At 38.8% G+C, this 24,215-nt stretch overlaps 1 protein-coding gene across 6 annotated transcripts in view; it reads right to left on the bottom strand.

The window, feature by feature from the left end:
• Nucleotides 1–24,215, bottom strand: part of col8a1a (collagen, type VIII, alpha 1a) — a 30,068-nt gene that overhangs the window by 5,433 nt on the left and 420 nt on the right. Inside the window, exons 1-2 of one of the 6 annotated variants that reach the window (XM_026295533.1) lie at nucleotides 23,043–23,271; nucleotides 15,706–15,815 (exon numbers count right to left, since the gene is read on the bottom strand). The exons of 1 other annotated variant lie outside the window; for it this stretch is intronic. The gene's annotated coding sequence lies outside the window, so the exon portion shown is untranslated. Of the gene's footprint in view, nucleotides 1–6,945; nucleotides 7,012–15,705; nucleotides 15,893–16,492; nucleotides 16,615–23,042; nucleotides 23,272–24,215 lie in introns of those variants that run through there. 4 more of the 6 variants (XM_026295535.1, XM_026295536.1, XM_026295534.1 and 1 more) reach the window with 4 other exon arrangements.

The following is a 24,215-nucleotide window of genomic DNA, read 5'->3' as shown; positions in this document are numbered from 1 at the left end:
GTCTTTGTTAATGACATAAAAAGTAAAGTGAAAAGATAACAAAATATCGTCTGCAGGTGTTTCTCAGGACTAAAACGCAACAGACATTCACACACAAACCTCAAAACACGTCATTCATGTGATGGTGCCTGATGTCTTTTTTGGTCTGAACTTAGATGTCTAGTCAAATGCATTTTTGGGAAAACAGAGCTGCGGTCCAGCTGAGCAGTTCAGACCACCTGTTTATGTCTTACTTCCATTTATTTGACCCGTAAGCCTTCTGCTTTAAATGGTTAGTAACAGAGCATAACGAAGGGGTTTTCTTTGGCTCCACAGCCCATGAATAATGGCTCTTAGCTGCTCCTTGGTCTAGTTGTTTTATTCTGTAGTTTGCCAACTATCATTTCCATCTCAGTCTCAGTCCATTCATCTCCCACTACACCCCCCACCTCAGGTTAAGCCACGATTCCAGTTGTAATTTGATGACAGCCATCTGTAGTTTTTCTAATTTACATCCTAGACCACATCCTTTCTGTCCATTCCATCATCGGCTCTTTGGATCTTTTCCGTGCTTTCACTTTTTCTCAGATGACCGGTGATTTTGACATGACAGTGCCGATGTCTTTGAAGGAAGCCCACCTAGTTTCCGAAGAGACACAGGCCAGACATGCCAGAGAGTCCAGAGGAATACCACTAAGTTTTCCCAACAAGAACTGGGACCTATTTTTACCTACTGGGCAAAAGCTGTGGTCCATTCCTGACATCTTATTTTACTCTATGAATCTGTGAGATCTGCAGACACATATGGGGGAATTGATCTTTGAGTCAATGTGACACAATCACATTGAGTTTAACTAAATAAATGAATTGTCAGATGTTACTTTCTGAGTATTATAACATTTCATATCATTGTATTGATCTCTCTCTCCTCACTGTTCTGTCCTTATGCAGTATGCAATGTAGGATACAAATGAAACAGCTCTGAGTGGTGGGGGCTGGTTAGACAATAGAGTGCATTGATCTGGCAACATTTGTCAGGTGAAAGTATTCAGACACATATTTTCCAACAAATTCTCAGAGACAAGAAATACAGTAGTCCCAGGTTTTTTAGGATTTTGTAAAAAAAGTTGCAAACTCTTCTACCATTTAATGGCAACCCAGAAAAAGTTGCCATTAAAGTTATAGTATATAAGAGGATATCAACAGGTGAAAAAAATATTACAAATTAATATCAAATATAATTACCTTAAAAGGGGACTGAGGAAATCATGCACTTCTAAATGCACTTCTGACAAAATTTTATAAATAAGTTTTATATACAACACAACATACAACAATCTTCAGAGTTTTCTGCCTGGAAAAATGAATTGACAAAATCAAGCTCACTCTATTTCCTCAAATGTGATATGAAAACACAGTATAATGTAATACTGATTGGGTCTTTAGTGACATGTTAATTGTAATATATGATATATGATGTGACATGTAAACAGAACCATACATGTAAAGTGGTTTGAGAAAATAAATTTGACAGTTTTACTACGTTTATGGAAAGCTCCAGGTCAACCTCGCTGCGTATGTGTGTGTGTGGGTGTGTGTATGAATAGGTGTTTTAAGGGAGTGGAAATATTCCAGCAAAACTTGCGACTATAGATCAGAGGGACCATACAATGAGGGTTTGTTCGGTGTCACATAGCAACACCATGACGTTGTCATGGTGACCGCAGAATGATGGAAACACCTTCTGCCTTTACCTGGTGTGCACATTATTCTACACACGCGTTGCCTCCCTAATGACTTATTCATACAGCAGAGTCACTTTAAGACTCTGACATAAACATTAACCAGCAATTTCCACATTTTAACTTGTTATTAGAGTAAACATAAAAACAGGAGGTGTAGTTACAACAAAGTCACTATAAAGAAGTCTCCTATACCTCTTGAGTTTATTTTCAGTTTCTAGTGTCATCCCTCTGTTTGTATTCATACAGATGGCAGACATGAAGCCACAGCTGTAAGAAGTCGTGACGCACGAGTAGCGTGTTGATCTGTTTCTCACATTTGTAAGACGTCTAGTTTAATTTCTCACAAACTGGTGTAAAACAATTTGGCTCCTTCAACAGTGACGTTCTGACAAGCAATCATTTGTAACAGCAGCCGTGTTCAAAATTTTCATGCTGCTATCACCAGTGTGCCATTCAGTTCACACCCTTTTCATTCTGGTTTGTTGTTGAGGCAGGAAAAGACACACGTACACATAAAGTATACAGAAAGAAAAACACAGACGTACACAACAAAACTGTCCTTCTTATTATGAATGATGGTTACGTTATTAGTTGTTGACCTCACAGTAATTATGACACAGGTAAAAGAGGACGTTTGACTGTAAAATCTATGTTATGAGAAGGTTGGGATGGATAGATGGGTCAGATGTGTTTTTTGCCCGTGTCATATCACTGTGCATCAACCTTAACCATGTTTGCTATTGTAGCCTTGAGAAAAACATTTTATATAACATTTTAATCCATACCTAAATTGAACAACCAAGTTGATTTTGTCCCTAAACCTAACCTAACCATGATGGTTCCATACCTTAACCGTGCGTTCATGATTGATTTAGTTTTTATAATCTAGTTCTGTGAGGCAGCAGTTTGAGTAAAAGCTAATGTCAATGCTCATGCTCGTGCTCATGATGACAGTGCTAACATGCTGATGGTTACCTGGTAAACTATTTACCATCTCAATTTAGTGACATTTGGTTACTAAACACACAGTACAGATAATGCTGAGGGTATTGTTTAGGTATTTAGTCAATATTATTTAGCCATGCAAAATATCGGACAAAAATAAAATTTGAATTTATGATGATGTTACATAAAAATTTAAAGAATCACCAAAGTCATTTGAATTTCTGAGAGGGACATGAATGTGTCTATCATATTTCATGGCAATCCATTGCAGTGGTTGTGAGACCTTACAAACCATAAATGGTGACATGGTGACACTGAATGAATAGGGATCACCACAGTGTGTGGATCCTCTGGGGTCTATAAAATATTTGTACAAATCTTTGTAACAATCCATCTAATATTTGTCAAGATTTTTCAACACCTCTGGACAAAACTTGAGAACTGACAGTCAATTAATCCCCATCACTATGAAAGAATCCCATCTCCATCACTTCTGTCGCTCAATTCTGACTCAGCATGCTAACTATTAGTCAGTAAAGAGGTACAAATATCTGTGGTTTGGACCCTAATTTTTACACATCTGCTGCCAGACTAATGTGTAGCTGGTCACACACCACTGAGCTCTCAGCATGTCCTGCCTGGCCCAGACAGTCTCATAAATAAGCAAACCTCAAAGTAGTCTACATTGTATGTCTGTGTGTCGTGTGTATGAACTCGTACGTGTGTGCCCCTGCTTACCCGACTACTTCCAGATGTCTATCTTTTGACATTTTGCAGAAACGAAACACAGTAAATTGTCCATCAGGTGTGTAACATGAGAGGACTTGTGGGCCTCATATGTCTGTACGCTGTTGTTTTTGCTGAGTCAACCTTCACGCAGCAGAGGCTGAGGTGTTGGCTACTGCAGCTTATACAAGCTGCCATCTCCAGAATCTCATTAAAACCACAGCAGCTGTGCAGCTCCCCAAACAAGTGTGACGGGAATAAAAATAATATCAAAACTGCATTATGCTGAAGTGAATGCCCACGTCCTTGGGCACTGAGGTTAATTTACAAATTTACAACAGGAATTAAACAGCTTCAGACTTAATAGAAGAATTCATTTTCAATTTTAGCTCATTACGAAAGAAGACAAAAATATTAATGTACAAGAAAGTTACTAAAGCAAGTTGATTTGCCTTTAAAAGGTCTCAACACAAGTGTAGTATCAGGAGTACTATTAAAATAGTATTTTGGTGGGTATTGTATTGTCAAGCTACAGTGTAAGTTCTAACTGTGTATTGGTGAGCTCTTGAGTGTAGCATCACTTTAGATCCAAGAGTAAAATTTGGAGAAATCAATGAATTAATTCAACTATTTCTGTAAGAAAGGCTGAGGGATTATTACTCTGGAGACAGAGGGGACGACCAGCTGCAGCCACAACATTGCTACTGCCAAAAATATTAACACTATAAGACAACTGTTATATTTTGTAGCCCTACACAATGTAAATAATGGAAATGTTATTGATGTCTTTTTAAATCGGTGTAATTTGTACTGTGCACGTCAACATCCAACAATGCACAATGGAAAGAGGAGAAGAGATAATAAAAGAAAGTGACTCCTGGCTGAGTCCTCAGTCATGGAAACACACCTGCGTCTGGTGTCCGGGATTTATATCACTCATGCACACACACACACACACACACACACACACACACACACACACACACACACAGACACAGACATATTTCTATCCATTCTTCATAGTCACTACATTAATTTCCTTGGGACTTACCATAACCTTATCCATAAGCACTACATGCCTGAATCATGATCCTTAAAACGAGTTGTCCCTCTAAAGTTCAGTGATTTACATAGAGGGAACGAGAAGGCAGGACGAGTTTCCACAGTGTGAGCATATAAGCAGGTAAGCAAATGCACACACACACAAACTGATAAAACACACGCTGATGGGACAGGACAGCCAAATATACACATACCTAAGCAATGTAGTGCATTCTTTCTCAAAAGCACTTTTAATCTCTCTTCCTTCCAAGATATTAGCTCTGTGTCCACTTGCCCCATGACTCAAACATCTGTCCATTCTCTCTGCTTTTAGATAAAGAAACTTTTCCTCTCACTGTCTCCCTTTCTTCCTGTGTGAACAGAGACATGTCTATTCTGCAGGCTCTTCTCCCTCCTTGTCTACGCTCTTCCTCCATTTGTCTCATTGCTGTCATGGGTCTTTTCTTTTTCTCCTTTTGCAAACATCCCAGTGCAGTGACCCAGAGCCACTCTGAGACCATGCAGCCTGCAGTGGAGGTCAGAGAATTAGAAAGTGTGTCTCTTTACACTACCTTGCTAACAAGCAGGGAAAAGAACTAAAGAAAGGTTCAGTGGTGATGAGAATTTGGAGGTTCTGATTAGATTTTGGTCAAAGATTTAAGACTGACTGTCGGCATTTAAGTGCTCTCATGTGAACATTTTGTTTGTATAATATGTTTGTGTGGGAATGTGTATGAAGACGGCACTGCAAAGGCATTTGGTACTTAGATTAATATTTAGTTATTTAACCAAATCAAATCTTCCTTCAAGTTTCTCTTTGTGCATCAATGAACCAGACAGCCTACCCAAAAACAGGTGTTTAAATCTCAGTGACAAACCACCAGTTATAAATTTATCCTTAAGCCAACAGTTAACATCTCAATCCACAACTGACATTGTGGTTTCTGAGTGAAAGGGTAAAACATTTGCAGCTCCTCTGCTCCATAAACGCAGCTTTTATCACAAAGCACACCTTGTAAAATTAACACATCTTCAAGTCACACAGCAAATGTCCTCGTTTAAACAAACCCTGTTCCACACACGTGCACACACGTGCACGCACGCACGCACCCATGCACATACACACACATTGCCACAGCTGTGCAGCCAAATGACCAACGTGTTTACTTCTTTGCCTTCCTTTTTACCCTACCATCATTGTTGGCTTTCATTGGGACCTTTGTTCGGCACATTCTTGAAGTTTGCAGAATGGTGCATTCAAGAGAATGCAATGTTGTATGGGTACACAAACACACTCTCCATTTAAAAGTTTACCCTTTTTGTGCAAGACCTGATCTGCATCCAAAGAAAGTGCCAATAATGTGAGATGCCAAAAAAAAGCATTTTTATCATATATTTCTGGCAGATATTGTATGGATATATGTGTGGATAGCTAACAGACCTGCTGTAAACCCAGGTTGTCTACAAAAATTTTGTGTTGTATTTTCTATTTAATGCAAATCACATATAAGCTGTAGCCTCATGGTAATAGGCCTAAAAACCATGAATATTTCATTGCCCTCACATCTCTCCCTCACTAGGTGATCCTTGATGTAACCAAGTTCTAAAAATTGCAAATTGTAACAAATCAATCATTCACCAAACTGAAGAGCATTACAAAGAAAATCAGGCCAGATAGACAGAGCTGCTCAGAGTCAAAGACAGTGTTTACTCTGCAGTCTCTTCTCACCAAACTGCTGCTCTTGCCCCATCACATGCATCCGACAGTTTGGCTTCAGCTTCCTGCATGCACACAGGCGCTCTTTACTTTCAGTGGACACTTTCTATCACAGAGGGATATACAGCACACACTCCAGCTCTTTGAAACCCTAAAGAAAGCAGGCTAAGTAGGGATGCTGTTCATTTTCTAGTCCGAGAAACACCACTGTTCTGTCTGCTTCTCTGCAGGATGGTGATCTACAGAAAAATGATACAAACTCCATAGTTAAAGGCCGCATTTAGCAGATCCCACAGATGTCCCGAACCATGATCGCTGCCACACACCAATGATTTTGGGCTAGAATGATAAACATCTAAGAAAGTGTATTTATCTTGATATATGTAAAGGAGTTCATGTGTTAGGAACTTAAATCAAATCTTCAGTTGAAACTTTCTACAGTTCACCATCACGTTTCAAAAGAGGTTTAAAGATGGTATTTTCAAAGTTGTAATGAATCTCTGTGATGAACAATTCCAGTCAGAATCATGTAATTTCACTTTGCTTTCCTGCTAAATTATAACAATGAAAGCAAACCACTACAACTACTGGGTGAACAGTGTAGAAGGGAACAATAATGAAAAGTGAAGTCAAAGAGTGCACTAAAAATTCATTAAAAACAATAAAATCACTTTTATACTGATGTACAAATGCTTTTGTGAATTGCAGATAAATTGCTAATAGAAATTATTATCAAATGTACGTGATACACTAGATATACTCTGAATATAGAGAGAACAGGACAGTGCTTACCTTTGCGGGTCGCTGTTTATACTGAAATATTCACTGCAGTCAGACTAACAGAGAGAATGCCAGGAGACTGCACAGAGGGAACCCTGAGATACGTGCACATAACAGATGCACACCTTGTGGACACAGCTTATATCTGCTGGAGGGTGGAGCCACTTGGGTGGGTGGGAGAGAGAAAAAGAGCGGGGGAAAGGGGAGGCATGAAGATTTGGGGACTTGACTGAGAATAAATATAACCTCCCAAAAGGTTATCCCATAATTTATAGTGGCAAAACATGTTCACATCCTCCTGCTGAGCGCCCACAGTGGATGACAATGATAAAGAGGAATGTTTCCCTCATTACTGTTGTGATATACTGGCCAGTGAATGCAATAAATATCTGAGTAATATATTATTCTTGTGTATGAGCCCCCTGGCACACTGGAGCTGGTCATTTAGGATCACCTATCCTGGCACACACCTGGGGAAAAAACTGCCAAGTGATGCATACACACATACACAGGATCATAATTAGCCATTTAGAAGGTCTTGTTTATTGCATGCAATCAATTATATAAAACATTACATCACTTGTACAATTAGAAATATATACGCATGCATACTATGAATAAGAAACTAAACTAATATATGCCATAAATTGCTTATTTTTTGGGGTCTGAGTTTTGCTTTTTGATACTATTTTTTTTTTTTTTCTGTAATGTTATTTAAATAAAATTTTATTACAAAACTTAACTTATAAATAATGTATTTTTTTTATGGTGGCAATGCTACTTATAGTACAGTGTACAATACACTGAAAACATACAAAGATCTCTTTTTCAGCCATGTGAAGATTTTTTTCGCCTGTATAAGTTTAACTTTTGTGCTTCTCTGCAAACAGAAGGAAAATAAGATTCTTGCTTATACACCTGTGATAGCAGCAGGGTGAAAATTTTAGTTAACACGAAAAGCTAAAAAAAAAAAAACATGATGACGATTTAGAGGGTTTTTTCAGTCACAGCCACAGACTAAAAGTAATCTTTTTCTCAGTGGTTCTTTGTTGGTCTGTGATGACAGATACTTTCCAGGGCAGTTTCAACACCAGAGTACAACAACTTAGTAACTCTGGTATATCCAGCCATGTAACTACACACAGTATGTACATACAATGTGACTCTCTGTACTGTATCTCTGCTATGACTGCTGCCTTTTCTTTTATTTCCTTGCGTAAATTCCTGCACCCTTTGCTCTTGTGATTTTAGATACAGAACGGAGACCAGCAGTGAATCCAGTTTGAGGGTGGCTTACTGTGTGTGTGTATGAGGGATAGTACGTGCTGTTCCAAAGTGACACGGTGGTGTAAAAGGTTGGATGGCCTGTTGCATCTTCAGCAGCCCAGTGTCATCTTAGTCAGCTCACTGGTCCTGGTCTGATTTGGAAGCTGAAGACTGTCTGTCTTTTGTGATGATGCTCTCTAAGCATCGTATGCTTAGAGTATGTAACACAGTACAAAAGAAATTAATCTGATAATGATGTCTTTTATTGTATTTGTGTCAAAATGTTCTAATGAGGTCATCCATCATTAATGAGGCAGTCACTTTAAAGCCATCATCTTAGTTCAAATACTTAAATGTAGTTTTTTTTGTCTCTAAGCAGTATAACTTGTAATTGTTCTCCACGCACCCACTCAAACACAAGACTCATACAAATGCAATAAATACACCATACACATACACATACAAATACACATACACAGACACAGGCAGACACTTTGAGTTGCGGTGTGAAAGGTACACGATAGCCCGGGGGTAATGAGTTGTGTGTGTTTGCCCTTGTGCTTCAGTTCTCTTCCTGTTCCAATAATGAAGCCTCAATGGGTCTCACAACTGCTTCTCACCGTTCGGCCTGCACCTGTTGTACTTTATGCTGCTGCTGCCTGTGTACTGTTATTCCCATAAATACACACTTGAGACTGACTCAGCATTACTTGTGTTCTATACCAGATGAGGTCCTTGATTTAGAGTTAAAGCTGCACTAATCAATATTTTGATGTTAAACATGGAAGAAATGATTGTTATGTGAAAGAAGTCACACATAGTTGGGGACCTTTAAATAATTATCACACCATTTTGCAGTTTCCCTTAATGCTACTAAACTTTTTACAATCTTTAAAATAATTGTTTTACTGCACATAACGTTACTGTTGTGGTTCAGTCTCACTGCTCTCATTAGCTTCATTTCCAGTTAAGTCAGAGATCTCTGATGGCTCTAGGAAAATAACTCTGATAAACCAGTTGCATAATAGCTGCCTAGCACCAAAAAGCAGGCAGACAAATTAAGCAGTCAGCAGAGAGCTGGTGAACATAGTCGAGCCTTTGGCAACAGACTTAAATTTACCACAAATTCCTAATAAATGTGAATCTTGATATCATGTTGCTCGTGTCTGTGTTCTGGATGTGGATAAAAGCAAAGGGGTTGAGGGGCATGTGTGACGCACACAGTGATGAACATGGTGTAATTACTTCCTGGCACACAAACACACCCACATATGATCTTCCATATATGTTGCATGCTCTTAGCCAAATTACATTGCATGCAGTATATAAGCGAGAGTGGCTCTGTTCCCCCACCAGCTGGCATACCTCTTCTGTGCCCTGAGGAAGTTTATGATGCGTATTATGCATGACATTGTCCAGGGCCCCTGAGGGTTACGCTAAGTAATTGTGTTTTTGTGTAAGCATTCTCAGGGAGCTCCACTGAGGCTGGACAACCACCACCCATTTGGTCATACTATATACACTGCTTAATAATGCTCCAAACAAATAGATGGAGGACAAAATTGCATTTAGACAGGAGACACAATATGTATGTCAAAAGGGAAAAATGTGCTGAAGTGTTGAAAATGCTTGTGTGTTGTGAATACCCACTGCCCACTACCTGTGTTTCACTGCATCATGGTAACTGTAGATGCATTTTTAAATATTTGACCTGCTGTGACTTTACATTTTACAGTCTTAAAGCAGAGACAATCAGCCCATCACCAGAGTGACTCACTGTTAAGGACCTGTTATTCAGTCTAAGACTTGGTGTCCCATAGCGCCATCACATTTTCCAATGAGTTTACGGAACCTGAGGTTGTAAGACATGCACATTCCTTACTCCCTCCCTCATCACCATGAGGCAATCTCAGAATTTGCAGTGCAAACAGGAGTAAACATCTGAAAGTGTCCATGTCACCTCATTCATAGGGACACAGAGCTGTGGAATTTAGATCTGTGAGAAGGCACCCAGAAATATCTGTGATCTATTAATCCATCTGTTGGAAATGAAAGGTTTTATACTTCCTACTATGTCACCAAAGAAAAAAGGGCTCCTATTATGCATAATTACTTAAGCATAGTCTGGAAATATTATGTTCCTCTTGCCAGATTCTGATCTCACACTAAGTTAATATTTACCTCTTCATGACGTCACCCAGGGACATTCAGCTGCTGGGGGATTCTTTCAATGGAAGAAGTAAATCAGGGGTTATACCCACAATGCTTTTCAGCAAGTGTGTGATCAGCTTCTTTCTTTTTAGACTTTTACTATTTTGAACTTTTGCCCTAGCGCCCAAGAATAGTAAACCTTGACCTTATTTCTCTGACCCTGTAGATCACACTGAACTAACACTTTGAACAACGGAGTGCAGTAAACCAAAAAATCCAAACTATGCCAGGAATAATTGTTATACTACACAAATCATGTGTATATGGCATGACAGTACACCAAGACGTCTCATAATTTGTGGCCACCCAAGTCTAGGAATTATCACTGCATTGGTAGAGCCACCACTTTGGTCCAATGTAAAATATTTCAATAAATATAGATTGCATTGCGAATCCAGATACTAATAACATTTCCCACAGCCTCAGCTGTGCTTTGTTTTTAGCTCTAATTAGCAAGGATCAACACGGTAAGGCAATTCATTTTTGTCCTCTGTGGGGAACTTGACAATGTGGCCTTTATTTAAAACACCATGCTTGCAATCTGGTTCTCTCCTAATGTCCTGCAGTGTCCTGGGTGTTCTAGTGATGTCACTGAAGTTGAGGTGTCAATAGGCGGGACTTGTTATTGCAAAAGAATAAATAACAGTATTGACATCTTTCACATAACATGTTTCTTACACCCCAAAGACTTAAGTTCTATTTTAAACAATCAGAATATTAAAACCATTTTTCTTCTGGGTCTCAGGAGGCTATGAGCATCTTAACATGCTGACATTAGCATGTAGGTGTAGTACAGCCTCACCTGGCTCCTGGCATGAGTGTAGGCTTTAGTTGTGTTGTCTATTATTACATCTGAGAAATTGAAAAATGTTTCCAATCTAAGTGAACACATATGGAATTGTTTCCAAAAAAATAATTTAGAATTATTTATAATACCTGGCTTGTTAAGATCGACTCTTGGTCTACAGTTGCCTAACCCTGGTTTCTTCATTTTGGGTTGTAACAACCATACTGCTGCAGCCTTCAGCCCAGACTCAGTGTGGGTACTGCCTGGTTGTTTCCCCCTGCCACAGGTCTAGCCATAAATCATTGGGTTTAAAAGTCCCCTGCGCCACTTCAAAAATGCCCCTCTCATCACCAACAAGGCAAGAGTTTTGTTAATCAGTTTTTTAAGAAAACAACCATGTTGCTCAGGCCATGGGGCTCCCAGGACTTGTAACACCACCTCCCTCTCTCACATACCTCCACCCCATGAAACACATGCACAATGTAGGGTTTAAGAAATTAGGCATTCCAATAAGGTCAAAATCCCATAACCTTTACTGTATCTTATATTTGTTAACTATTTGTCATATGTTCAGAATGTGCAAGCACTGTAGAATTTAGGTTAAGGGCAACATGAACTACTTGATCACACATTCAAACACATTTTCTCCTAATGTGGAACTAACTGTGTAATGTATTTGCACTGAAGGCTCTCATGCTTTGGGTCTAAACACAGTGACCAGTCATTATGACCCCAAACACCACAGTCTCCTTTCAGTCTACCCAGGGGATTAGTCTTAGCAACACAGTCCCGCTGGCTACAGTCATGTATTCACCCTACTGTACTGTACATGTATATGTGCCCTATAAATATGTTGTGGGCTGATATTGGTTTGTAAGTTTGCTGTGAATGCTCTCCCCCGCTGTCAGCTGTCCTACACCTAGACAGGTCTTCACACAGCAGTGTTGCAGCAAAGTCCACATTTATTTATATACTGTAGACATACACTGGCTCTGAGGCAAAGTCTCCTCATTGCACATGTTAAAAACACACATACACAGCACCCAGCCACAATGCTTTACCTCAATCAACAGGCTGTAACATTCCTGTTTCTCACCTGGGAACGATGACATCACTGCACAGGGAGACGGGTGCACGGTTTACAAGGTTTAAGGTGGCTTGGTCGGTTGAGCCTGACTCAAAAGGCTCTCTTTCTCCAGGACTAGTAGAAAAAAATCTAAATGAACTATTTTACAGGACATGAAAACAAACAGAATGAAATAAATTTGTCAGATGTTCCATTGAACCAAGTGATCAAGTCAATTTATAAGAATAGTTCTACGACTTTACACCAATCTCATATTTATTCATAAAGTATGGAACGTTCTTGCTACCTTAGCCTAAAATTTGGATGAAGGTGGAAAACCTACCCTTTTCAAATGGAAAATGTCTACTTGCAATCCTAAACTGATTTTGCACATTATTGTTTTCTTAATTTACTCATAACATATAAAAAAGAACAGCCAGGTTCCACAAATGTGCACAACATCCCAAAGTTAGGATGAGTTGTAGGTGCAGAGCCATGCTAGGTGTTTACATTCACATTTGTGTCATATATGAGTTTCTGTAATTACCAAAACACCTCTTCTCATCTCATGGAGGAAAATAAAAATGTAAGTAAGCAAATTTCCAAAGTTGTGACCCCTGACCTTGTGCACAGATCCTGTTTTTGAAGGAAATATTTATAGGAATGTAAAGTCACACTGACTGGATAATCTAAAACACTTTACAGTCACACATATGTACAGAACACCCCATACTCCCTCATCACACTGTGGTATGACTGCCTCGACCCTCGACTTTTACATCTGCATCCACAACTTGGCAAACAGACATAGTGCTCTAATGTGAGACATGTCAGAGAGAGACAGACCGTCTGTAGACACCTTTCATGTTTGATTTACGGGTCAGATTTTAGGTGTGTGCAGTAGGAGAAACAGGTGAGCGACAGAAAAACATATTTACAGCTATAGAGGGTGTGAGGTGCAGTAGGACATACACATATAAAAAGGTAAGTACATAGTTCAGGTCTGGAAAACATTGTGTTTTAGTCTGTCCCTCTTCACTGATTTCCTTTGTGTGTTGAGTACATAGCACATACTGCACACAAGTCAACTTGTTATGGTTGTGTGAGTGTGAGAAACAGTATTTGTAGCATTGTGCCAATTCTTGCACACTGTGTGCAGGTGGGAGATGATTTTAGCTCTTCCAGTCAAATATTCTGATTAATTATCTTTTTGCCTGAGCATTTTGTTCTGTCGATAGAGAACTGAAAGACAAGACGATGTTCCATCTCTGAGCGGAGCCCCCTAACGCTTTCTGTCATGTTGTGCACGAATCCCACCGATTCTGCTATGAATAACAGCCCACCCTAACCCCAACCATATTGCTGTACACAGAGGTCACTGTTGCAGTGAGCAAGGTGGAGCTTCCACCTTCCATTTATTTTCTGGGAGGTATGACAAGTCAGATAACTAGTGATCAGTGACCTAGAAGTGCTGGACAGCAACAAAACAGTAATCAATGACCCTGGAAATGTGTAGTTTATTGTAAATACTTGAAAATTGCAGCCTATAATTTTTTTTGTTTACTCAGCCCAGCAGCAACTTCTCTCACTAAGAAATAAAATTTAAACAACCATGGAAGCTAGAGATAAACTTCATTTTGGCACCTTTAAAGATCCAGTTTTTGGAGATGTCAGCTCATTTACTCTGGCATTACTGTAACATTAGCCTAAGAAAATACTGATGAGATACACTGGTGTTAACTGGGACTAGGTTTGAAGACCAGGCAAATTGCTGCTGAGGTCTGGATGAGAAACACGATACCACACTCAGTGTCTGTATGTTCAATATGAAGCTGGAGTGAGCCACCAATTAGTTTAACTTAGGATAAAACCTGGAAGCAGGGGGACATAGACACCCTGACTCTATCACAAAGTAACAACATTTGCCCACTGGCACCTCAATAATTAACACACTGTATCTTGTTTATTCTATGATAAGCATATGAGCATATTTGCCCTAAAGGTTGAACTATTCCTTTAACAATATCTTTGCCAGCAATGATGAAAGTCTATAGCTGTTACTGATGTTTTCTCTATAAATTATTAGTGATTAGGTGATTGCATAGCTTCATATTAATTGTAATGACTTTTTGGTGGATGCCCACTGTTAGAGCACAAAGCACAAAACAAGATGTATAAAATATGACATATATGTCATTATGATGCTGACTTTCCTCTCATTGCCTCAGTTTGCTGTTATTCTCTATTTTTAACAGAATGGAAAAATGATAAGGTATTGGGCCATAAACACAAGTGGTCGCTGAAAGGCATTGTGGGTAGGGTTTTCTGCAGTGAGGTGTTAGTATGTGTGGAATGCTCATAGGACTCAGTGTTGACCTGGGACAAACAGATAGCATGCTGGGGTACAGCATGTGGGGACAAGACAGCGTTGCCTTCTGCAGTTTCCCAGGCCTCCTACATGACAATCATTGGCAAGTCAAGCCAGAATTGTAAGAGAGCGTGGTCACTACTTAAAACACATGAATGCATTTGGTACACGCTCAAAACAAGACTATCAGAGAAACAAAATACCATGTTGTACGTAAGTTAAATGTGTGTGACACACTATCTTACTATTATAACAATGAAAATAAGACGACAATGATTGATCCAAGTCAAATGCCACTCCCTCCTCTTCTTTAGGGCAATGTGACAAAAAACATGCTACATGCCGACAATATAACCATTTATTTCATGCATTTCATGCTCTGACACCAACCCACACATCATGGTTTCTGTCAGTCAGTGCTCAGCTTACACAAAAGCACCATTTAATGTCCAGCTCGTGACTGAAAGCACCTTGAAATAATCAGTATGACAACTGTAAATGTTGGGACTTTTGGCAGCCCAGGGGAACAGGTAGCATACAGTCCAAGGTCCCTAATGGCCCATATATTAGGCAGCCCACTGCACTACCGTGTGTTCTTCAACACTACGCAGACTGTTGCCATCATTAAATGTCAAACTCAGGGCTCTGACAGGGCAGCATAAAAGAAAACTGTGATAATACTTGGATTTGTGTGTAGCTACTGTGATCTGTTTTGATTTTGTGTCAACTGAAGGATGAAGTATGAAATGATCCACTGACAATAAAGAACAAACTTTACATGATGGGATTTTTATAACAGCAGCAAAATGAAATGACATAACCCTCTTTTCTTTTCTGTTTTCTAAAACATTTTACTCCATATTTTTTAAGCCAAAGTTCAATGAATCATGTCTTTTTTCGCAAACACCTCAGGCTATATCGGTTAAGTGCATGTCAAGACAGGCATGAGATGAAATCAGTTTGAGAGTAGAAATCTTTGTCAGGTACCATTATAAAACAAGACACTGGAAACCAAACTGTGCCTATGTCTATGCCAGAAACTCTTTCTAGTTGTCAGGTTTTGTAAACACTTACAAGAGTTCTCTTCTCAGCTGGAGTGCAACCTCACCACCAAAGCCAAACCACCTTTATGGCATGACTTCACAGAGGGTCACCACCACTTTATCCAGAGGTAAATCACAGTGCTGCAAAAGTTACAAAAACATTAGTAAACCTACTGTCTCTACTGCAGAGACTTAACACATTACACATTCCTAACACAACTAAGGACACCTTAGTATAAAACCTGTATTTTTAACAATGTGTAGTTGTGCCTCTGCAAAACACACCCAGTACATATGCAAACTTTAGACCACACATAAATAGACATGCAAGCATGTTCCTTATATGGTACAAGGGACTCATGTGTGGCCACATGGACCTCCTACAAGTTGACCTTTGAACTTTTAAAAAGTGTAGATATTACAGTTTATTTATTCTGTCTTGGAAGATGAACTGTCCATAAAATGTCGCCTCTTTTCCCTTATTAAAAACTGGTATCATAGACTATACCACCATAAAGAGTTAGCTGTGAGAGTGAATGGAGTATGGCCTGTGGCCTTTAGCATTAAAAAAATATTTATTATTATGTATTATTATGTGAAATTGTTTTTTCCTTTAAGTGACATATTTCATTTTTCTTCTGAACAGTGATTAAATGGACAGAGCTGAAGGTTAAGGTAGGATATCTTAAAAATGAAGTCTTGGGCTGGTTTACCAGACAGATGAAACTTTTTATTGTGTGTTTGAATAATGAATAATTTTGGCCTTGAAGAGTTTACATGGGGTGCTCATGCACAATGAAAAAGAAAATACACAGCACCTGGACAAGGAATGTGTCTGGGAAGCCAAGAAGGGATTTGAGCCACTAGAGAGAACTGGCCCATGTAGCTCAGAATCAAGTATCTCAGCCACAAGAAAAACTTTGGGCCTTGATCCAAAACTGGATAACGCTGAACACGATGAGAGAAAAAAAAAATATACAAGTTTTAGAAATGTCCCATTAAAATTCTATCTCGAACTAGACTGGATCCACACCTTATAAAACTGTATCACTTAAATACCTTGATCACACAAACACACAAAGTCTATGCACTAATGTACACTGAGAGAAAAGAAAATTACATGCACATCCATTATAACACCACAAACTGCATTCTCAGAATACTATTACATTGATTCATCACTTTTCTGACACCATCAGTGTTTATTTTTCTGTACGCGTGTTTCCATATGTATCTCCTTTGTACATACAGGTACAGACATAAACACACATATGGCAACTCAACCTGATAAAGCATACTCATAATAGTTTGGATGACTGGGGACCACATAGACTTTATGGTCAAGGGCTGCAATTAACCTTTTGATTATTTCTTTTATTAACTGACTAATCAGTCACTATAAAACACGAGATATTAGATTAAACTGCCTGTCACAGTTTTCTGGAGTGCCAGGTGAATTTCTATTTGTTCACCCAATGAGCTTTCAATTGATATAATCCATCAATAATGTCCAAAAGTGGTTAATGTTCAATAAAATACAAAAGATGCAGGTGAATTTTGTGTTGTTTCAGCTCTGGCACATTTAAATAAAGCAGCCTGCTGGTGTGTTTACAGTGAGTATTGGTGGATGTGTATGGGTGACATGTGGTGCTGCTAACACAGAAAGAAGCATACACAAGGGACAAACATTCCTTTTCAAATCAGAGCAAACACCAACACAGAGGAGAGGTCAGAGGTCATGTGGGACTTACCCACCCTGAGCATTAATGCCTGGTCTAAAAAGTCATATTCTCTATTTTACAATTATCCACATAGCTCCTTTTAAAACCATATGTACATCTGTGTTTTTATCTGCCGCTAATAAAAAGGTGCTGCTGGCATATGCTCCGAGTTTTTAGAAAACTGTTGAATCGAGCATGTGTGTGCCCTGTGGTGGTTCTGTGCTCTGGACAGTTCATGTGCTTTCTTCTCCTGCAGAAAGGCATCAGTGTGTATAACCTCGATGAACAAATACAATTTGATGCTGACAATAAAGAGTGGAGGACAATCAGAGGTCAGAAAAGCAATTAGAGGGGAGAATAAAAGCAAAGAACAGAAAGAAGAACAATGGACAGAGGGGAGACAAGGGAGTCTCTACTGACTCAGTAACAACATTCTCCATAATGGATGAAGAATGTGGAGGCCGAATATGTTGCATGTGACTAAACTAGTGCCAATCCACAGCACTGCATCCTGACACAAATGCTTCAGTAATTTTTACAGCAGGAATCATTTGATCCCATTTAGAAAACAATTTTAAATAAAAGGCCTTTCATGTTTTCTAGTCTACAAGTGAGTTCTGTGAACATCAACTTTGTGAATACTTGCATGTGTGTGGTCCATAAACTTTATGGAGGATGTTCCAGTGATCCCTTAGCACCTTAATATATCGCATACTAATATTTTATTAATATTTGAAACTATACAAAATATGTGTACATATACAGTACGTGAAGTGACTATGCCCCTTTTGAACCCGGAAGGGATATAAGGGCGGTAGAGATTACTGAGCTCTAACAAAACAGAAGTTAATGCTGATATAGGCTAATTGAAAAAATGATAGTTTCTCTGACAATTTGCAAAAAAATCTGTGGTCTCTTTTATTAATCAAACCAGTTTTTTTTAAGAAGTATTTTTTTCCCTCATAATTTGCTGCCTGGATTCAGCATTGTATCAACGCTGTAGGGAGACAGTTTAAATGGACATTACAGTTAGTTATTGTGCATGCATTTGTAAATGCACATAATATTAATTTATAATATTTAGTATGTATTCTTAATGAAGAAAGTATCCCAGTTGAGGCAAAGTGACACCCCATCATTTACAAGCACAAGGGTCTGCTGTTAATTATTCAAGAAAACTGAGGAAAATTCAGCAAGTTAAAAGACAAGCATGTATGATGAATGTACACATTTCAACGGGCCCACTGGAGGGTGCTGTGGCGTGAACAGACACCGTGATTAATAGTTATACAACAGTGGACCACCAGCCACGATCTCCCATAAAACCATGGGGAAGATACTGCATCAAGTCACATGTGTTTATTTAATGGAATAAAATACGTGGAATAAACCAGTAGCTAGAAAACCAGATTTCCTTCCTACAGATGACCACAGACCCAGAGATACTTAGACTATACTGTTCCATAACCCAGTGTTTGTAATGACAGACAGGATGACACATAGCTCACATGCACTCATGTATACACTCAGACATTTGCACACAAACGAAAGCACACATGCTTGGAAAACGCCACCGACTGGAACACACACAGGGCTGCGGTTGTCTGAATAACTGATGCTACATTGATTGTGTTGAACATAAATCTAAGGGGGAAATAATCATTTGGATCTCACACATTAATCAGTTAACACACTGGTGTGCAATGCAGCTATCCAGCATCACTCAAATGCCTTTTAAGGATTATCCCAGTGCAGTGTGTATGCTGTGGTAGCTCCTGATCAGATTAACAAGGATCTGTAAGGGAACCTAATTTTCCCCTTGCAGTGATTCTGCATTATCAGCTAGAAGCTTTATATCATAATTTAAATTGGGTGAATAACTCAAAATACAGAACGTTCTTTGACAAAATCTATCCGGAGAACGCTCAGGACCAGTGGTTGTTTTGCTCGTTTGTAAACATATTTCTGATGAGGTAGCCAGAATCGATCAATGGACTCAAACAGAGGGCAAAGAATGATTTGTAGGTGATTGATTTGCACTTGTCTTAACCCTGTGCTCATTTCCAGTGGAGATATAATTTAGTGTATTGATTTTATTCCTATGGATACTGCAGAGCAAATGACCGTTAACAAGAACTTCAGCACATTAAATAAAATGTTTTCCTAATCACGGCAGCATGGTGGCTGAGTGGTTAGCACTGTTGCCTCACAGCAAGAAGGAGACCACACCATAGGAGTGAGTGTGAGTGGGTGTGGTTGTTTGTCTTTGTGTGTCTATAAGTGGCCCTGTGATGGACTGGTGACCTGTCCAGGGTGTACCCGTGCCTTCCACCCCAAAGAGAGCTGGGATAGGCTCCAGCTGATCCCTGTGACCCTGGTTAAGGAATAAGTGGGTATAGATGATGGATGGATGGTTTTCCTAATCACAGATTGTGTGAATATCCTGTGCAAGCAGGTTGTCTCAGCTTGATGGCAGTTTGGATTCATCACGAAGGTCCAGTGTAAATCAATGAGAGTCCTACTCTCTGTTAGAGTCACCATGGAAACTCCTGACCCTGTGGTCACTGTCAGGACATTGGTCAAATTCTTCAAAGTCCAGTCCTGTCTTTACAGCTGAGTGTGTTAGAATACCAATCAGGCTTTCCCTGCATCTGTTGACCTTCTCGAACGACCATTCAAGAACAGCTACATGCTGAGCTTTCAAATGTTTGCAGGAAGTTCCCGCAATAACAGATCGATACCATTTATAACCTTCTGACACATGCTGCCTGGTTAATGCCCTTCAAACTCTGGATTTGTTCACTTCCATGTAAGAGGAGATGGAGATAATCACTGACTGCTGAAACATTTACTGTAATTCTATTACAACTCAAGAGTGTGTGCTGATGAGAGTCAGTCTCCAACATGAGAGAGGACAGTGATAAAAGCATAAACACTGTTACAGTTAAGCAGTGATGGTGGTAATGTGTTACCTTTTCATATTTTACATAAAAACATATTGATTTTTTAGAAAATACAACACATTGCTAAAGATGAAACAGTTGTGACCCCTTACAAAAAAAAATCGGTCTACTTGGAGCAAACAAATGTTTATGACTTGCGATCAGTTTCACAAAAGAGACACTTGCCCTCTTAATATTTCAGCTTTCATGTAATAAATGTGTTTGAAGGCCAGTGACATTATACTGTCAGCCAATATTAAATGAAAACAATCAAATAAATATCCAACAAATGAAAACAGATCTGTGCAGCAGAGCTTTGTTTTTTCTTTGCTCCCTCAGTAATTATCTCAAGATCCTTCAGACACACTGACAGTGAGAAGGGCCTGACCCCTGTTGGATGGGTGAACACAAAGTACTTCACACTATCACCTCAAGCAGCTACAACAATAAAATGATACTTACACATTGATGTGCCAGTGTTAAGAGTCTAATGATGTCAGACATGCAAACACTGTATGTCAGTCACAGGCGATATTCTACTGCAGAACAAATATTTTTACTTTTGACACTTCGAGGACATTTAACTAACATTTCTGTAATTTTCCTAAGTAGTATTTTACATGCAGGATTTATAATGGGGTATTTTGAAACTCTGGTATTTGTACATTTACTTAAGGATCTGAGTACTTCTTCCACCACTGCCTAAAGTATTGTTACTACTGCTACAGCTCTCCTCTATACCTGATTGCATAGTAAACACCTTTTGAAAACTTTTGGTATCCTCACTGACAAAAAACTGCAGACAGATATTTTGATGTTGTCTATTACCCACAGTGCAGGAAAGCTTGGTTGTGTCTGTTGTTTCCACTATGAGAACCTGGGTTTATTGTTGTCCAGGTCTGGAGGAGCAAGTACAGACATAATCCAGGCATGTAATAACTATTCTCTCTCTTTTTTTCCCAAGAGGCTGTGCCAAGCCCTCATCATATTGTATGTCCTGGGAAATGAAACGAAAGATCCACTGCTACTCAACTAAGCGTCACTATCAAACCAACACACACTACTTTGTAATCATTTATAGTGCCAACTTACCATATTGCTTGCATTAAAACTATAGGATACAACTTAAGACTGTGTATGATTAGGGTGATTAATAAAACCATATTAAATAGGCCGTGATAGAGTGCTAGTTTCAGATATGAGTCATTAGGTTTAACATAAAAATGAGCAGCTGTTGTTATGACACGTTGTGACCACCGAGTGGCACAATCTCATTTCAGTAGTTTGTGGTCTTGTCATCCATCCCCACAAAATATCAAGCTTTCCAGCAGAGGTCCTCACTGTACTGGTTCATGACTGCTCCGATAATGACAACTGGTTTAACATCTTAATGTTTAATAGCTCAGTATCATGAAATCAGTCAGCCAGGAAATCACTATGTAGCTCCAAGACAAAAGAATACGCTGTGTATCAATAACAATGTGCACCTGGACGGTGGAAGTTATGATCTTTGACTTTGTTCCAACAAAATAAATCACGTACTGCCCAGTCTCAAAGTAGCATCTGACCAGTACAAAGATTTGTCTTTGCACAGGAAAAACCTCTCAATCAGAAAACTGTGTCCATTTGATAATTATAACAACTGAAGTGTGAAAAAGACAAAGCATGCCTGAAGTAATTGTGTCAGTCACAGACCAGTTATTCTTTTGTAAACAAGGAACAATTTAACACAGTATAACACAGTCACTTGTACTTCTCAGGTGCCTGTAATATTCAATATTTCTTTAGGGAACACACTGAAAAATTCGTCTTGCAGAATTAGAGAAACTATCCATCAGAACATCCTTATAATCTACAAAGCTGTTTAAGTATGGTGAGTGTGAGTTTCAATTTACGGCTTGCTTCAGAAGACAATTCTTAGTTTGTGACCTGAGCTGTAAAACACTGTTAAATGCAGCAGTAGATTATCTTTAAAGAAAAAGTATTTTGAGTTCCCCAGATATAGACTATACATACTGCTCGCAATCACAAAGACCCATATAGTTACTGGCCAAATGTAAAAAGAGAAAAATAAGCTTACACATAACACATAATGTTAGTTATCTATTAGTATTATTAACTAGAGCTTTATACCAGTTTGTTCTTGCATTAAGTTAAAGAGTAGAATAACATGTTGTACATTTGTCTATGAATTATTTTTTTTGCAATCTGTATGTGGCCTGTTTATTAGGAACAATCTAATGCAACTGTTCTTCTATAAAATCAATTTTTATACCTATTATCTTAAATGTTTTTAAACTATCATGAAAGTGTTAATTAGATTATATTCATAGCACCAGGTTAGTATTTATTGGGGGTTTTGTGTTATGCTGAGTGGGATTTCTAGCCCATAAAACATATAAACTAGTAAAGACATGGTTTCATATTTTCTGTATTGTGTCATTTTCATCATTTCATCAGTTGAATTGCAGCAAAGGTAATGGTCCTCACTTCTACATAAAGAGGTTTAATAAGGTTAGAAAAGCAAAGAAAACGATCAGAAAGGAAAACGATTGATTTTGGATATCACTAACAGCACAGTAGCACTGTAGTCATGGTCAGCAAATCAAATGGGTTAAAACACATCGTCAGAAATATAACATTTGCTCCAGGCATATTCTGCTGGAGTGAATTGGAGTGAAATGTATTAATATATATTTTCAAACCTGTCGTCTATACCGGACTGTGAATGTCTCTCAGGGTAGAGCCCGTCCTCTGTCAATATACTGAGCTGTGCACATGTGTCATGGAAGCACAGTGAGATGGAAAGTGAGGTGAAGGGAGTGTATGGGAGAGAATGTAGCCCTGGACAATTAGAGCATGAGCGACTATCTGGCTGCTTCCCTAAACATTACACTCATGGACATCTGTCTACAGAGATGTAGGAACACACACACACACACACACACACACACACATACATAGGCCAACCCGCCCAACATAAGAAAAAACTGTGAATCATCTGACGCATTACTCAGATGCTACAGGCTAAAACGGTGTTTGTTGCTACATGTTACTATTGGTTACTCTGACATGTTCATCACATCCAGCCTTTTTGTCAAATGAGGGTTGTATTGTTGAATAATAAGTGGGTCCTCACACTGCTGTCACTTTATCCTCAGAATTACAACTAAACTCTCAAATGTTTTCAATGTTATCTGTGAAATTTCAGATTCCTGGGAGACTTTTTGGCAGTTTTTTCAGGAAGTGTTAAAGTATGACTTCGAGGAGGGCTGGGGGCATGGCTGGACTGCAGAAATTTGTCGTTGGGTCCCTACTGACCCTGACCACACGTGGCAGTTTCATTATTTACCCAGACACCAAGAAACCAACATTTGAATATGTCAATTTAAACTGTGGGAAAGTCCTTAAATGATTCATTCATTATAAATGACAGGTCCTTGCACCATTGATAACCCACATTTAGTGGAGAGTCTTAACTCTGGGTTGTTGACATCACAGAAATGTGTTTTTCTAATTGTAGCAAAGTCTTTTTAAAGATAAAGTGGCAAAAAATGTAGCACCATTAACTTCTCAAATATTCATATTTTCAACTTTTCCAATATACATAATGACAGTAAACTGAATATCTTTGGATTTTGGACACTTGGTTGGACACATAGCTTTGGCCTCTAGTGATTGTTTAAATAATTTATTAACTATTTAACAAAATAAATTAGATAACTACCAGGTTAATAATCATTTATAATAAATTCTCTCAGTAATCCTGTGCTGGGATAATAATAATAATAATAAAAGATATTTAAAGGCTTAAATAAAACTCATTGAGCACAGTACAGCAACAGAAACTAGACCCTCTCAGGGTCTTGGGCCCCGCT

This window comes from Mastacembelus armatus, chromosome 21 (assembly GCF_900324485.2).
Source record: "Mastacembelus armatus chromosome 21, fMasArm1.2, whole genome shotgun sequence".
NCBI classification, from domain to species: Eukaryota; Metazoa; Chordata; class Actinopteri; order Synbranchiformes; family Mastacembelidae; genus Mastacembelus; species Mastacembelus armatus.
Note: the sequence above shows the minus strand (reverse complement) of the source record. Positions and strands in the feature narration are given on the sequence as shown.